The sequence below is a fragment of the Camelus dromedarius genome, chromosome 8 (assembly GCF_036321535.1).
Source record: "Camelus dromedarius isolate mCamDro1 chromosome 8, mCamDro1.pat, whole genome shotgun sequence".
In the NCBI taxonomy this organism is placed as follows: domain Eukaryota; kingdom Metazoa; phylum Chordata; class Mammalia; order Artiodactyla; family Camelidae; genus Camelus; species Camelus dromedarius.
In genome coordinates this window covers 37332843-37350627 of record NC_087443.1, presented here as the reverse complement: position 1 = coordinate 37350627, position 17785 = coordinate 37332843, and positions in this window count along the sequence as shown.

Below are 17785 nucleotides of genomic sequence, written 5' to 3'. Positions count from 1 at the left end.
ATTCAGAGGGTGGGCAAGAACCAATGTTCAAGGCATGGTGGGCAACAGTACTGTTCAATGTTGTTAGAGTGTAATGTGAAGCCATATCTGTGCTTTACATGATCTTTGTGCATGAACACACACACATACACACAGAATTCATGTAATCCTAAAATAAGATCTTTTCCTGATTCACCGTTATCATGCATGAATTAGTAAATTGGTTTTTCTATTCAGAACATGGACATACTGAAAGAAGGAAGGGAGGCAGAGGACAAATACAACTGAGAAGTGTGATGGCTGGAAAAGAAAATTTCCCTACTTTGAAATTCTACCCCTTTCTGAGAGCGCTAATAATATTTTGATTCTATGAAAACATCCTGAGCGTATCTCCCCTGGCTATAAGCAGAAGGGAGAATTTACATTTAAAAGTAAATATAAGTTCTACTTGTGGAACACCACAGGTCAATAAGCCATTGGATGGTGAAATGGCTTAGACTCCTGTGCCAATGCTCTGTCTCTGTCCAATTTTCCGCAGGAGAAATTTCCTTTGAGAATTCTCCTAAGTCTGTGATGCTAAATGGTGTAGCTGGTTCCTAACCAATTTTTTCCTCTCTCCTAAGGAGGTGGAATACATGGTGGGAAAGAATGGCATTAGGAAATACAGAGTAAAATCCCTAGCTTGATAGTTACTCCAGGTTTTGCTGCTTCTAATTTCACAACTTAAAAAAAAAAAAAAAATTCTTGAGACTTAAAATACATGTTTTGCTAAGTTGCTTTGAAAAAATACTCTAGAGTGTTAGTGTTCCATAACTTACTTACCTTACCTTATTACCCTTTCACTCTCATGTGAGACTACTACGAGATGTTGAGTTTTGTATGTGTATGTGTGTGCATAGAAAAAGAGAAAGAACTTTGTACATATATGGACACACATACATAAATCAGAAGTTACATGTAGATTGATAGATTGGTATAAACAGCTAGAAATAAATTTATACATCAGAATATATAATATATTAATAATTAAACATATTAACATGATATGTATAAACTAGGCTTTTCTTTTCCTTTTCTCAAATTAAACTTGTATTTCACTATTTAGGTATACATGCAATGAGTGTCTTATCTTAAACCTATTATATCACTGTAGGACATAAGGGTACCTTCCAATGATCTAAAAAATAAGAACCTGAGAAATTTCTGAAAGGAAAAAAATGAAAATTAAAAAGAAAGTATTCTATATGGACATATATCCTCTAAAGATTAATACTTTAAACAGGCTAGCATATAGAACAAGAGACAAAGAAGGACATTACATCACTAAAGGTCATAATGAGCCTATTAAGATTAAAAAATACATGAGAAAAAAAGAAAATCTATGTATTTCTTCCATTTCAGCAGTCAGCAGTTACAGAATCTAATTTTTAAAAATTTACTCTATTCAAACTAAAAAAATAATATTAGTAAAACATCTAGTAAGACCTACAAGAAAATACACAAATTTAGCAGATACTAAAATTACCAATAGAAAATGAAATACATGTTGTGTTACTGGAGAAGTTACTTTAATATTGTGAAGATGCCAATTTCTTTCAAATTAATCTGCCAATTTTTATAATCCAAATCAACATAGTATCAGTATCTTTAAATAAAACTTGAAAATTACAGGCTAAAAGTAATATGAAATGAGAAATTGAGAAGTATCCAAGAACATCCTGAAAAAACATAACGAAACGTGTTGCACCATCAGGTGTTAATACCAGTTATAGGCCTACTAAATTTATAAGACCACAGTACCGCACATAAACTAGTCAGTGAATCCTCTTTTCTTTCTGTTATGTTTTCTAGGGATGTGTTGTAATCAATCTTTTAGTTTATTAATATTCTCTTTAGCTGAGTCTAATATACTACTTAATATATTCTTTTAAAAAAAAAATTCAAAAAACATATTTCTCATTCCCAGAAGTCTTGTGTGTTTATTAAATGTTTCTCTTCATTAATAAGAATATCATTGTTTGCTCATTTATTAGATAACAAAAAAATTCGTTGAGCATTTTTAACATGGCTGTTTTGTCATCTGTATCTGATAGTTCACACATTTGTAGTATTTGGGACTTTAAAACATTTCTACTAATACCTAATAAAAGATAGCTTACTATCCACATTCTGCCTGGTGCCTCTTTATAGTGATATTGTCAACTAATACCATCAGTATTAGGATTACAATCTTACTCAAAATGTTGCCTTAAAGTAAACTTAATAATCCTCTTCCTCAAATACGTTAGGATCAAACAAAAAGATCAAAGTGTTTTTGAAAATAACATTGCTAAATATTTACTGCTTTTCTTGATCCTGAAGAATCTCTAAGAAGAGCTAAGGAACTTGCACAAAGCAAGCCACTAACAGGATTTTATTTGCCTCCATTAATGTCTATTCTGAAAGCTGTTTATTTGCCTTTACATTTTAGCATCACAGGAGAGTCACTGGAGCATTTGGGGAAATCATAAACATTATTGACAGGCAATAACTGCTTTTGAAAATATCCATCCAGAATTACTGTAATTGTATTTGCATCACAATAGAGCTGTTTAAGCCCTGAGACTATTTATAGAGGAAAGAAAATTTATGTTGGATCCATTGTTGCTCTATAACTGATATTCTATTTGATATTAATTTCTTATCAAGGTGAAATATTGTAAGGGATTTACAGAGAAAACTTGATCAACACACAGAAACTGAAATTCTGTTTTTAAAATCCATCATCTATACATCTGACAAGGCTTGAGTACAAGCAAGAGGAAAAGTTCTTTCTATATTTTTCTCTTTACCAATCTCAAATATCCTTCATTTTTCCCACATTCCCAACTATTCTGTTTTTCTCTCACTTTTTTTAGCGCAGCCTTAATTTCTCTTCAACCGAATTTATGTTGCATTTTATCCTCAATTAGACCCTTATTTCTCTTTCTGGTATTAATCATCCATAATTAAGCATCTTTATATTTTCTTCTATTAAAGGTTACATGTCCTAGAGTGCATTTCTTTAATAAATGGCATAATAAAAATATGTCCTCTAAATTCTATAAATATCTGAATGATTAACAGATTAATATTGCTATTTTAATGCAATCAAGAACATATAATAAAAAGTTTAAAATATTCAAATTGCCAGTTAAAATAGTTAAATATACACACATTTTTTGAGGTCACAAAAATATAGCTAAGACCAAAGCATTACAACTGTGAGAAACAGAGCTTCTAACCATAGCATCTAAGATGACAAGAGACAGGAAACAAGTTCTACACGTAGGTCACTAGGAGTAATGATAAATGGGGTAAATTCTTCTTGAACATATAGTTTTCTGGACAAGTATATTCCAGCTACTGGGTGCACAGCCCACATATCAGGCATTAGTTACATTCATATGCTTTTTTTTTTTTTTTGGAGTATGGTGCACGAGTCTCTTAGAATGTGTGCACCACACTAGCAACTTAACTGAGAAATCAATAAGTCATTCTACTTTTATACTATAAATATAAAACTATACTATAATGGTTGTCTCATATTTGATGGAGTAAATCATTAAAAACTAAAGCAAACCAACCAAACAAAAACAGTGAATCCTGTGGTCGTGAGCTCACTGCTATAATTCCACTCCCTAAAGATTTGTCTCTTCCTTGGTTGAATGCAACGTTGTATGAGAGCATTTCAGTAGATGGGGCATTCTGTGATCTGTCTTAGATAACAGTGCTGGTTGAGATACTGAAGACAAAGAAGACAATATCGTACATGAATATATATGGATTCTCTACAAGGTGCACTGCCACCCCCGTAGGATCAAAGAGGTCCAAGTAGTTAATTGGTCAACCAGAAAAATGTTGCCCTGCTATGGATTAGCATCAGTCTGTGCTCCTGGCAGATTGGATCTATGATGGCTGTATCTATATCAGTCTCAATAAGAGTTAGCCTTGTTCATCAGTCCTGCCACCTGTTCATGAACCCATTGCTCCCATACTGGGGTAGTTGAGAAGAAGAAGTGGGTTGTGGAGTCAGTCTGTTTTACATGGTTGTTGAGTGTCTCTTCTTAAGTATGTGTTTTCTGATGGACGTTAAAATGAGACACAAAGATTCACATATTTTCACTCACTCCCATAAATAAATCCTCATATCTCTTCCTGGGACTTCCTTGCCCCTGCAGTTCCGCTCTTGTTTCATTCAGACCCCTAAAAGAAGTCAGAGTCAAACCTTCTTTTAAAATATTTCTCCTTCCATACAAAGTAGAACTATACTGCTCACAACAATGGGAAGATGTTTCTATCACTGTTCTTCAGAGCTCTTCATGGGTGCATCTTTAATGCTACAGCAATCCAGTCCTGGCTAGTGCTAACACACTGTGCTGGTTCATCCATGGACACAGTTAAGAGTCCTTTCTTCCCTTGTTCTCAAAGGGGATTTTGCCCCGCATCTAGGGGTATGTTGAAGGAGAGGCACAAGAAGTATAAAAGTGGGTGACTTGTTCATATAATTTCTTTTTGCCTAGTAGATATGTCATGCTCAAGCCTAATCCTGAGTGTATCACTTTTAATCTAAAAAGGATTTCTGCTTTGTCTCTGTAGCTTTCTGATTCAGTGTACTTTATTAAACACTCTGTTCATACTGTGAAGATCAGGTCACATAGACAACTAGTATCTATAGCCAGGTCCTCATTTTTTCTCTTTATTCTAATACAATATAAGGAGCTTTTTTTTTTTTTTTTTTAAAAGAAAGTAGTTTTGTATTATAGGCTTTGCTCCAAAAATCTATCTGAGACTCTTGCTGGGAAACAAGCTGCTGGAAAACAAGCCGCTGGAAAACAAGCCGCACCTAAATTTCCATGAGCTTAAAATATTATATTCACACTTGCTTAAAATGCACATGCTTGCTTTGTTTTAATGTTTTATGCAGTAGATGACCTATAGCATGTATTATGCTAAAGAAAATCTGTGGTGAGCAATCCTGAGATTGACCATAAGGGCACGAAGGAGGGCAGATATTTCCTCAGAGTGAAACAATGGACGGTCCTGGAAAGCCAGATCATCCATTAACAGAACTTTGTTCTGGCATGAACGCATGCAGTTAAACCCAGGGGAAGTATTTGCTATCTTGAGATGTCCTAGAGGCAATAACAGGATAGATTTAGAAAGTTTGCATACCCTGAGGAGGGTGATTGTTCCTGGAAGGGATAGGCCTGGAATTAATCAATTAATCAGCAAGCAGAACTTGGTGCTTATCGCATGGAATATCCAAAGCCTCTCCTCTTTGATCACATTTTTTTCTGACCTGTATACTCCTAATACATACGATGTCGACCAGGCTTTCTGGACTCTGGATCCATGAGATCTTGAGTCTCCTGGTTCCATCTTTGCTCTTTACTCTGTCTCTTTGTTCCTTAAGTCTTGCATCGCCCGTCCTCAGACATGGTCCCGAGCTGCACTGGACACAGCAGACTCTCCTAATGGGATAAACCAGAAATGTCCCCAAAGCATTTTTATCTACCTAAGACACCTCCAGAACCATCTGGGTCATATGGCCTAAGTTGCAAGGAAGCTTGCCCTGGAAGTTGCGGTTGTTATAAACCCCTCTCTTGTTCTAGGCCCCATTTGAGGGTAGCAGTCCTCCAAGTCATTTGATAAATCAGTCAGAATAGTATCTCTAGAATCACTATGTGTGCCTCTAAAATCCAAAGAGGTCCACCAAATTTTGTGGATCTTCTTAAGATGTGATGTGCTATACCATTTTCACCTTTGCTTTGGAGAAGATAACAAAATGCCTGGACCACTGAAATCTAAACATTTTGGGTTGGCAGGACTCTAAATTCCCATAAGGTTTATTCTTTACGTTTTAGTATGCAGTTATCTTATTAGCACATCTAGGTTACTTGAAAGTTTTTGCTCAGCAAGTTCAATTTGCATAATATCACCAATTTAGAGGACCAGCATGGTATTCTCCCAGTTGTCAAGATGATCAAGACCCCTGTCTATATCTTTGCTAAGTAACATTGCTGTCATCAGGGAACTCATTAGAAATTTGTAATCTCAAATCCCACCCCAAAGCCTCTGAATAAGAATCGGCAGTTTGACAACACCTCCAGAGAATTTACATGTGCATTAAAATTTAGATGCACTGGACCATATCATGACAGACCTCAAGATAATTAGCATAACCTGGAGGCAAGACAGTCAAAGTTACACTGCTAAATTTGGCAGGTAAAAGTGAACTCCTTAAGACTGACTGTATGGATGGGTGTTGAGAAAGGTTTTGTGAAATCAACAGCCACTTACCAAGTGCCAGAGATGGTGTTGCTCTGCTCCAGTAAAGATAAAGGGCTTGACAGAACAATCTATGACTGTTACAATTGTGTTAGTCAGTTGTGATCTCACCATTATCCATCTGGTTTTTGCAAAGGCTGGAAAGTAAATTGAGTGGCGATATGATGAAGGTCACAACTTCTAGGTGTCAAAGTTTCCTAATGACTATGTTGTCTGCCCATTACAATAATTATGCTCATCTTTCTTCTGATGAATACACTGCCACCTGGCCTCTGTCATTCCATAATCACATAATTGACACTGATGGTGGCATCCAAACCATCGATCTTGGCCTGCATGAGACATTCACCACTGAGCCATGCTTCCTTCCTCTGCATTCTTTATTATCTCTGTTAAAGGAGTTCCTTTCCCTTCCCATTTGGGAGGGAATAATCAGATGCTGGATACAGACACTTACATAGTAAATTCATCCTAATAGAGACAGGTCTCTCAGTCTCCGATGTCCTTCCTATATAACAATTCAATGAAGTTCCAACACATCATCTAATTTTCTGTATGCCACATTCATGCCCAAGTTTCAAGGAGACATCCAACAAACTAGTAGGACCAACTCCAAATGGTCCTGACATAACACTGAGTCCTTTGTTACAAGTGGGAATTCCTATATAAATGAGTTCTCCATGTTTGAAAATAGAACAGAAAGCATAAAATACTGAGTATCAGCAAAAACTATACCACAATGGGAGAGTTAAGATATTTCAAAGTGCTTGTGTTTTCAAAAAATGCATTTATAGTAAAGAAGGAATTTTAAACATAAAATGGGCAATATTTGATTGTAAAACAGATTATCCTGATTTACATGAAGAAAGAATTGAAAGAAGTGTTACTAGAGACTAGAGACAAATCATGAAGTTATTATAGTAATCTAGGAAGCTTAGTGGAAATTTGAAATGGGATGGAGTAAAATGAAGATGTTAAAAAAGAAAACTAAGAGGTCAAATTCATAGGCTGTGATAACTGATTATAGTGGGGGAAGTGCAGAAGACTCAAGGTTGCTGCCAAGAATTTGGCTTTCAAATGCAAACACACACACACACACACACACACACATATGTGTGTGTGTGTGTGTATATATATGTACACACATATGTATACTTTATTATTTTATTATATGTCTTTCATTTTTTATTTTGTATTCTTGTATTCTTTGGAAAAAACTTACAGAAGTTTTAAAAAATATAATACAGCATAAAAATCATAATCAAACTATGAATAAGTTATTTTATATTCATATCTATTAGCTCCTGATCTAACATTTTCTTTTTTAAAATTCACAATGGCCATAGATAATTTGATCACTGAAATATCATTTCTGTTTTTATCATTTTATTTCCCTAGAAATAAAATTCATTTAACAAAATAAGAGGGGAAAAGTAAACCTAGAAGGAATACAACTTAAAAAAAATTTTTGTGGTGTGCTCCCAAAATGAAATGTTAACAGTGGTGATAATAAATGGACAACAGCTACATTCAACATGAATACATCTTAGAAACATAATAATGATTACAAATAGAATTATTAATAAAAATGTCTAATATTTAAACATGTTTATACAATCATATATAATAATTTTAAAAGCAAGCAGATAATAAAAAACTGTCAACATATTGTGTTGAGATACATATGTACTAAAAGCACATACACACACAGACACACTCAAAGAAATAATAAACAAAATTTCGTAATGATATTTGGGTGGAAGAGGAAAGTTTTTTACAGAGAGACACATGCAGGATGTAATAACATCTATTTCTTAATTTGAGTAGTAGGTATACTGGAGATTATTGTAGTTTTTTTATACCTTGTATGTATTTTATATATATTCTCTTGTATACCTCGAATATTTAATAATAAAACACGTAAAAAAGCTAAAGTTTCAGATGCTAGGTGGAAAAAAACTCCTAGAGTATGTGGTATGTGTGTGTGTATGTGTGTAATATATTCATCTCCATATGTTTATGCACATAATCTTTATATACAAATATGGCATAAGTATATAATTATGATCTACAAATACTTATGTATCAATATGATGATTCTTAAGATCACTCTGAGATTCTTGTGGGCCTAGCAAATGTGCCCCTTTCCATTTTATATGAGCGTCTTTCTCTTCACTAAATGCAGCAACATGTAATGAAGAGGAATAGTACTTCAGACTCAAAAATGAAAGGGCAGAAAAGCACATATAAAATAAAGCACTCTCCTTTCACTTCCCATGAAGTACTCACTCTTTTCACTCTAGAAAATGAAGCATTATGCATGTAAAAATGGTCTCTGCAAAACATCCATTACACAGCCATGAATAAACTTTGTATTTAATGCCCATAAATCAGATTTATTTATTAAGCTGAGCTTGGCATACTTCAGACCCAGAGGGCTGTCCACAGAATGTGCTTTCATTTAGCTTGGCTGTGTTCAGAACTGGAGGCAATATCTTCCAAGAAATATTTTATAGGAGTAGATCGGCCATCACTAATTTAAAGCCTTCCAGCTGAGTAGCCTCCTCCACGGTGCCAGAGTCTGCCGCGGGATTTTATCAGTTCCTTATGTATTAAAATTCTGTTAAGGATCTGATTTCTGCTCAGGGTAGCTACAGTAATTTTTTTCACAGAAGTAGTTAAAAGCTTATGAATGAAGGGAGTAACATTTGAGAAATACCACTATGTCTTCACAGATAAAAGAGTTATTCATGAATAGTTGAAAGACATTATTAATATATTCTGACACATTTAAATTTTATCATCATGATATTTAGATTTCTAATTCTGCATGAAATCGTTAAACCAAATCTCAAAGGAAATATCAAACCTACTGTTAATTTGGGAAATACAGTTTGGAAAAGAAAATACATTTATAATGTTTTAACAACCTTGCACTCTTCTCATTTATTTTTATTAAAAGAGCAAATTATTTAATTTGTTAAATACATTATATGTAAACATTATACATACATCACACTACATCTGTAATACTATGCATATACATATATAATTAACTGTGCATATATGTATACATATGTGCATTATATGTGCATATATAATCATTATATAGGTTTTATAAAACACTTTTTATGGAAATAGTATTTCAATTCTCTAAACAGACCTCATTTTCTTCACTTCTTCTGTTATTTAATCTAGACCTAAAGCTGGTACTAATGCCTTCTGAGGAAATCTTAAGGAAATGATAAAGGAATTAAGAGGCTCCATTAAAGGGAGATGAAGCAATGTATTGCTTAAGAAATCCCCTAGGAGAGAAAATATTCATATGTAAACAGTAACATTTTCTAAGTGAAACCCAGTATCCACCTAATCTTTGCCAAACTCTTCTCTTGGGCATGTAAGGGGCCTACAGATACAATCTGAATGTCAACCCTGAATCTGAGAATATGAAGAGATGACTTAAGGTGAGTAGGTATGTGGAAAAGGTAGACCTGAAAGGATAATTCCAGTGCAGTGGGGAGCAACTGTGAAAATCAATCCTAGCTTGGTATATATGGTATTATACCTTCTCTGCCTGATTGTCTTGTTAGAGTATTCAAATACAGAATGGGTTCAAGTACATTCAAGGGCATGGACAATGTTTATTGTTTGTTACATTAAGGTGACCCACCTGCTTTCTCAAAATATTGGAGCAGGCCATAAATGAATGCACTGCAAACTGTCCAGTGACCTCACCATTTCATTTGCCTGCTTTCACGGACTGACATCAAAAAGGTCAGAGAAATAAAGGAGTCAACAAAGATTTATCTGCACAATTTAGGAAATGAGAAAATATGTATTACATCTAATGTTTGCTTAGTTAAATATCAGCTTAGTCACTTTAACCCAGTATATTTTGTCACTCTTTTAGCAGATTGTCATCTATGTAACATATCATACTTTCTATCACTTGCAGTCCAATTTATATTACCTGTTATCACTCAATATAAGAAATAAGATCTAATTCAAAATTATCACTTAATATTTTGCCACCTGAATGTTGAGCATGTGATATTCAATTATATTAGAAAGTAAAACAGAAAAATAAATATTTCATGCATAAAGTTTGTGCACACCTTTGGTAATATTTTTAGAAAACCCAGGAAGTTGTGATGCCTAATGAGAGATTATGTTTTTCTTGCAGAAAATATTTTCAGGCTAGTATTTTATTCCATTATCTCTTCTAAATAATTGCATGTGTTTCTAAGCAAGTAACAGAAAATCTGACTAAAATTGGTCTTTACTAATAGTAGATTCATAGTCTCCTTTAACTGAAAAGCCAAAAGATAAGCAGCTTCGGGTATAGCTTGATAAAGATGTTAATGACAGCCTAGAACATATTTTTTTCTCTCTTGGGTCTGCTGTCTGCTATGGTGTCTCTATTCTCAGATGACCCTCCACAAATGATTTTCAGAGGGCTGTGCAAATTCCACAGGCATATGCTTCTAGGATCAAGTCCAGCAGAAAGAGACAACATGCTTCTCTGAAAGCTCAAACATCTGACTGTTTGGTTGTGTTGGCTCAGACCAGTATGAAGTGGGTCATGTGTGCATCCCATGGTTGAGTGGTTTTCAGAGATTGGGCAAAACAGGAAGTGTTGACCACACAAAAAGAGGCAGAAGAGACTTGCTGAAGTGACGGAACTATATTCTGCATGCTGATGGCTTGGTGGTTTATGACTTTATGCATATGTCAAAACTTACAGATTTGTAAATGATAAGGATAGAATTTAACTGTATATAATTTTTTAATCCAGATATTGGAGGAGACTAAAATGGAATACAAACTACATCATTCATAATTTTTCAATTATAATAACACTGAAGGAGGTGAGGAAAAATTCATAATCATCCTAGAGAATACTATGATGTCAAAATAAGAACACGCACAACCAAGGACATGCTGGAGTTCTAAACTTCCAATGGCCAAAGTTGGAATAATTTATCAAAAACAAAGTAATGAGAGTGTTGGTTTATGACCCATAAGATAAAATCACAACGAGTCCGTTCGGATATAATAATAGAATAAATAAATAGGAGAGAAGGGACAGGTCTTCCCTACCAGATAATTTAAATTATTACCTGTAATGAATGAGAGATAAAAATTTGTTCTAAGAAATCCAGAGGAACAACAAGTTTATACTGTATAGCACAGGGAACCATCTTCAACATCTTGTAGTAACCTACGTTGAAGAAGAATATGAAAACAAGTGTATGTACGTTCCTATGTGACTTAAGTATTGTGCTGTACACCAGAAACTGACACAACATTGTAAACTGACTGTACTTCAATAAAAATAAAAAAAGAATTCCAGAGTAATGACTGTTGCATGTAAGATCCATTCATAAATGCAAACTTTAGTGAGCAAAATTTTGAGAAAAATGAGAGTATTTGCTGACCACAAACTATCTCCCCCAAGATATATATTAACTACAACAGAGACAATAGTAACTTTATAGTGAAGAAACCTGGTAGATCTTAATCAGTAACTGAGTTACAGTAACAGTTACATTACCTGTTACCTGTAACAAGACATCTTGATGTCACATAATCTCAATATGAGACACTGAGAGGGCACATCACTTGTGTGGTATGCTTGCCAAAAATGCAAAACCACTATCTACATGAGGAAACACCAGGCATTCTAAATAGAGGGGCATTCTGCAAAATAACTGACAAGTACACTTGAAAAGTGTCAAAGTCATGACAGATAGATGCCGAGGAACTGTCACAGACTGGAGGCAACAAAGGAGGTATGACAACTAAATGTAATGTGAAATCCTGGATTGGATGCTAGAAAAATCAAAAGGACATTATTGGAAAAATTTGTAAAATCCAAGTAAAGTCTATAGCTTAGTTAATAGACTTGTACTGATGTTAATTTCTTTAGTTTTGATAATTGCACTATGATAGTACAAGATGTTAACAAAGGGGGAAGGTGACTAAGGGCATATTTGAAATCTCTGCATTACTTTCATAACTTTTTGTAAATCTGAAATTATTTCCAAATAAAAAATAAGAAACTATAAATATCAATATTTGCATTTAGGAGTCAATTATATGAATACATGATATATATACACATACACACATTGTCAATATCAATATATCAGTTATATATATTTGTATATATCAATAATAAATTCATGTATATAAAATAATAGTGTCTGTACCAGGAAAGATGGCACAGAAAAATGGATTTATGGGTATTTAGAAGGCAAAATTATGGCACTTGTTGATCTAGGTGATATGGGATGAAGGACTGAATAATATCACAATTTATTTCCAGATTTCAGGCTTCAGTAAATAGATGTTGGTGATATTAATAATTATAGGTGAAACTACACTAACCACATATTATGAAAAGAAAATGAGGTCAATACTAGAGATGTTTTATTCAAGGTACCTGTGGGACATCTAAATATGCTAGAAAAAGCTGGAAGTTCAGGTCTGAACAATATAATACCACAGTAAATGTAACATACAAATAAGGTTGAGAGAGATTACCAGCCTCACACAGCTAAAAAGTTTTCGAACCAAGTTCTCTTTTCTATTAGTTCTGTGGTAGTTATTAAATAATTTCCTACACAATAAGGTACTAAAGAAAAATGTCAGTTAATAAGAAGTCTTCAGTGATGAGCTGTTCACCTAGCATCAGTGGAATCACCACAGGAATCTGTCCAAAACACAGGCAATAAGATCTGCAGAGCAAAGTATGCGATTAGTCACGTTAGATCTGAAGAACCAATAATATCTGATTGAAAATAAAAGTCCAATGAAATGATAAAAAATGAGAACACAAAGTTTCTTTAAACTTTTGTTTTTTTCTGACAAACTACATTCATTAGCAAATAGGAGTAATAACATCATACAGCCTGTTTTTGTCAACCTGGGGCAGTTCTTCTCTGTCCTCAGGAGACACTGATGGTTTCTTGTATGAATGGCTCACCACAGGCACACTGGGTGGTACTCTGACTGCAGGGCCAGCCAGCCCTCTGCGGGGTCAGGCAGCAGAGACTCGCACACAGAGGTGGGTCTGGATCCTGCAGTCCAGAATACAGGCAGTGCTGCTCCTAAGATGTGAGGCTCCGGCACCTAATCTCTTCGGCCACCGTGTTCACGTAGGGCAGTAACGGCTTAATGGCCTCAAAGTCTGAAAACTCATTTCACCGGTGACAAAATTACTTATATAAGCCATTTATACTAATCTATTAACTCTCAGGTGTAGATTTCCTTTTTCTCCAGCTTTATTTAAGTATAATTAACCAATAAAATAGTAAACATTTGAAGTGAACAACATGGCGATTTAATGTACTTTGTGAAATGGTTACCATATCAGGTTAATTAACACATCCATCACCTCATTTAGTTAACTTTTTTTTGGTAATGAGAACACTTGAAGCCTAGTCTCATAGCAAATTTCAAGTATATAATATGGTATTATGAACTTTAGTCACTGTGCCATACATTAGATAGCCAGAACTTACTCATTGTATGCATGAAGGCTTATTATACCTTTTGTCCAGCATACCCCTAGCCTTCCCACCTTCCAGCCCCTGGTAACCACCATTCTGCTCTGTTTATTTAAATTTAACTTTTCTTTTAGATTCCATGTATTAGTGATATAGTGTTGCAGAAAAATGTGTTACAGCTCGGTGTTACAGCTTAGTCGTGACAGCAACCTGGATCCAGGCGAGAGACCAAGCAGTACTTAGAGAGTTGGAAAACTCAGATTTTTTTACGCCAGCGGGCCCAGAGGAGTTAACATTTTAAACTCTGGACCCTGTCTGTAGTTTTACACAGGCCTTTTATAGGCTGCCAGTTTTACACTTTGCAACATCATATGCAAATAAAGTACAACAGAAGTTGACCAATCAGGAACAAGCTTTGTAGAAATAGCCCAATCAGGAGTGAGCTCTATGCAAATGAAGTACTACAAATGGACCAATCAGAAGTTAGGGAAGTGGACCAATCAGAAGTGAGACTAATAACCAATCAGGAATGAAGGAAACTGAGCTCAGGGAACCAATAGAATTCTAGGTGTAAGTTGGCCGCTTTAGAGACAAAAAGTGAGATAAAGCCTCTGGGCCAGGGAACCAGACACTAGTGGGAGGAGAGCAGCAGCCCTGCCTAGGGGTCTGCCGGTCCTATGGGGCTTCCCGCTTCAATAGTACTTGTCTTTGTCTGGTTCATTTCACTCAGCATGAATCCTCCAGTTTCAAATGGCAGGATTTCTCACGGCGGAAATAATATTCCATTGTACTCTAAGGTGTTGCTATAAACTATCAAAATAGCAGGAAGATATATAATAGTACAGTCATGTAAGTCATTGTTAAAAATTACGGGATATTTGGGCTGAAAATATAATCTTAGTGAAACCTTCAAGATGCATCATTCATTTTATTGAAACTTTCAACATGGCCAGTTGTATTGCTAACAAACCTGATGAAAGCCCAGGCTTCTGGTGTATGTTTCTCTTTTGTTTAAAAGTATAGTGTAGTACAATGACACTATGCATTGCTAAAATCCAGACATTCCATTCATACTTTTAATCCTGTCTATGAATTCCAATCATGTCACTAAAGAAAATCAATGCAGTCTGAGATAAAGTGTTCATTGTAAATTCTCACTATGTAATATCCCTTTATAGTAAAACAAAACAAGACAAAACAAAAACAACTCAATAAACTAGGAATAGACAGGAACTTCCCCAATCTTACAAAAACATCATTAAAAAACCCCACAGCTAACATTATATTTAATGGTGAAAGACACAATACTTTACCCCTAAACTTAGGAATAAGACGAGATGTCCCTTCTCACTACTCTATTCAGCATTGTTCTGGAGGTTCTACTCAGGGGGATTAGGCAAGAGAATGAAATAAATGGCATCCTAATTGAAAAAGAAGAAATAAAACTGTTTGCAGGTAGCATGATTGTGTATATAGATAATTCTGAGGAATCTATAAAAATTTTATTACAGCTAATAAATGAGTTCACCAAGGTTGCATAATACATGTTTAATATATAAAAATCGATTGTGTTTATATTTAGTAGCAATAAATAAACTGAAAACAAAATTAAGAAAATTCCATTTACAATAGAATCAAAAAGTTAAAATAGGAATAAAGTTAACAAAAGGCATGCAAAACTTAGACTCTGAAAACTGTATAGCACTGTGGAAAGAAATTAAAGTATACCTAAATAAATGGGAAGATACCCTGTATTCATTGATTAGAAGACAATATTGTGAAGATGAGACTGCTCCACAAATTAATGTAGGTTCAATGAAAGTCTCTCATCAAAATCTCATCTGACTTCGTCTCACAGAAATTGACAAGCTAATACTAAAATTCATATGGAAAGTCAAGGGATCCAGAAGAGCCAAAACAGTCTTGAAAAAGAAGAACAATGAACATTTTATGACCTCAAAACTTACTACAAATCTACAGTAATCAAGATAGTGTGGTACTGGCATAAGGATAAAGATATAGAACAAAGGAATGAGATTAAACGTCCAGAAATAAACCCTCATAGTTTTGGTCAGCTGGTTTTCAACAAAGGTTCCATGACAGTTAAAGGGGAAAGGACAGACTCTTCAGTGTTTCTGGGACAACTGGATAACCCCATGAAAATAAGGAAGTTGGACTCCTAATTCATACCGCATGCAAAAATTAACTCAAACTTTATCAAAGACTTGAATGTAAGAGGTTAACTGTAATAGATTTAGAAGAAAAGATGGGAAGGGGCTGTAAACCTTCATGATCTTGGATTTGGTAATGGTTTCTTATATATGAGAAAGGAAATATATATAGGGGGAAAAGATTAAAAAAAAGAGAAAATAAACATTATTAAAAATTTAAAACTTTTGTTCTTCTAATAAGACCATCAAAAAGTCAAAAAATAATTCACACAATGGGTGAATATTTTTGCAAATCGTATATCTTATAAAAGATGTATATCTAGAATGTATAAAGAACCATTACAACTCAAAGAGGGACGAAGAAGAGTTAGAAACTTGCTCCGGAACTGTAGAGGCCGTGATGTTACTTAGGAAATGATGGGAATATACTTGGAAATCTGGCTAGTGATAGACTGGGACAAATCACAAAATAAGCAATTAAATAGTATAACTAGCGAGGTCTCTGAAGATTTGTGTTTTAGAAAAAACACTATAACACTAGGGCTGAGGCTGATTTGAAAAGAAAGAAGCAAGATCATTTAAAAAGTGATTACCATAGTAGTAGTAAAAGATGGTAAACATTGAAAGAGCAGCAAAAACAAAAGCTTTGTCTTTAAATATGTTAACTGTTTAATGATGTGATTTGTGTGTGTGTTTCACTGATTCGTTTGCTGCCGACCTACATCTAAGATCATAGAAAAGCATTTTTGAATATCAAAATATTCATTATGACACATATAATCTGTAAATTAAATTTGAGAAATCATAATAAAAACCTACATTAATCATAATAGTAAGTAAGCAGACAAAAAAATTCTGATTTTGGATGCTGAAGCAAACACAATGATTATAACACTGATAAGAATATAAACAATGCTATCCTAACTTACATTTCACGTCTCTGTTGAGAAGTAAATTTCCCCCTTCACCGGCAGAAGGACTTCAGTTGCAAGGTTAAATTTTGTGAACTATAGAAAACATTGTGAAGACAAACCAAAACAAGCATAGAGAAACATAATTTAAAGTATACTCATTGGTTGCTTGATTTATAACCTGTTCCTATTCCTCCTTTTATAACATATTACTATGAATAGAACATCTAGTATGTAAAGTTTTTGGTGGGCAAACGTTTCTAAAACATCTGCCACGTTTTAAATTACCTCGTTGTAAATATTTTAAGATTCTATCATAGTCTGACTTAGAGCACAAAAGCAGGTTTTTTTTTCTTTGCAAAAGGAAAACAGTGCCACCTAAGGTTAACTATCGCTGGTAATACATGTGGAAGTTTACATAATCACACAGAAAAAATTGATCTTTTAAAAGATTTTTCTTAAGATAATTTTATGATTGATTAAATTACAACTTGAGATTTATATTTAAGGAAAATAAAACCTATACGCATTTGAAATTATACTTAGTACAAATTAAAATAACTTTTCTGACATTTTCCTCAAGCCTTTCATTTAATTTGTAACATTGATATTTGCATTAGGTACCTTTACATCCCTTGTTGCACTAACACAGGTGTTTAATAAACACTGGTTTGAACTCTCCTACTTAAAGCAGCTGTGCTAAAAAATAATTGAATTCTAAATACAGATGAAAGAATACACATTTAGCTGTTCATTTTAAAGTTGTAAAGGTAGTGCATAATTATTATAGAAGATTGGAAACATTTAAGAGTAGAGGGAAAATAGTGTCATAAGCCAGAAAAAATCTTTGAAAAAAACACTGGGCTATTTCCTTAGGTTTTTGTAGATATAGTTCATAGTGTTT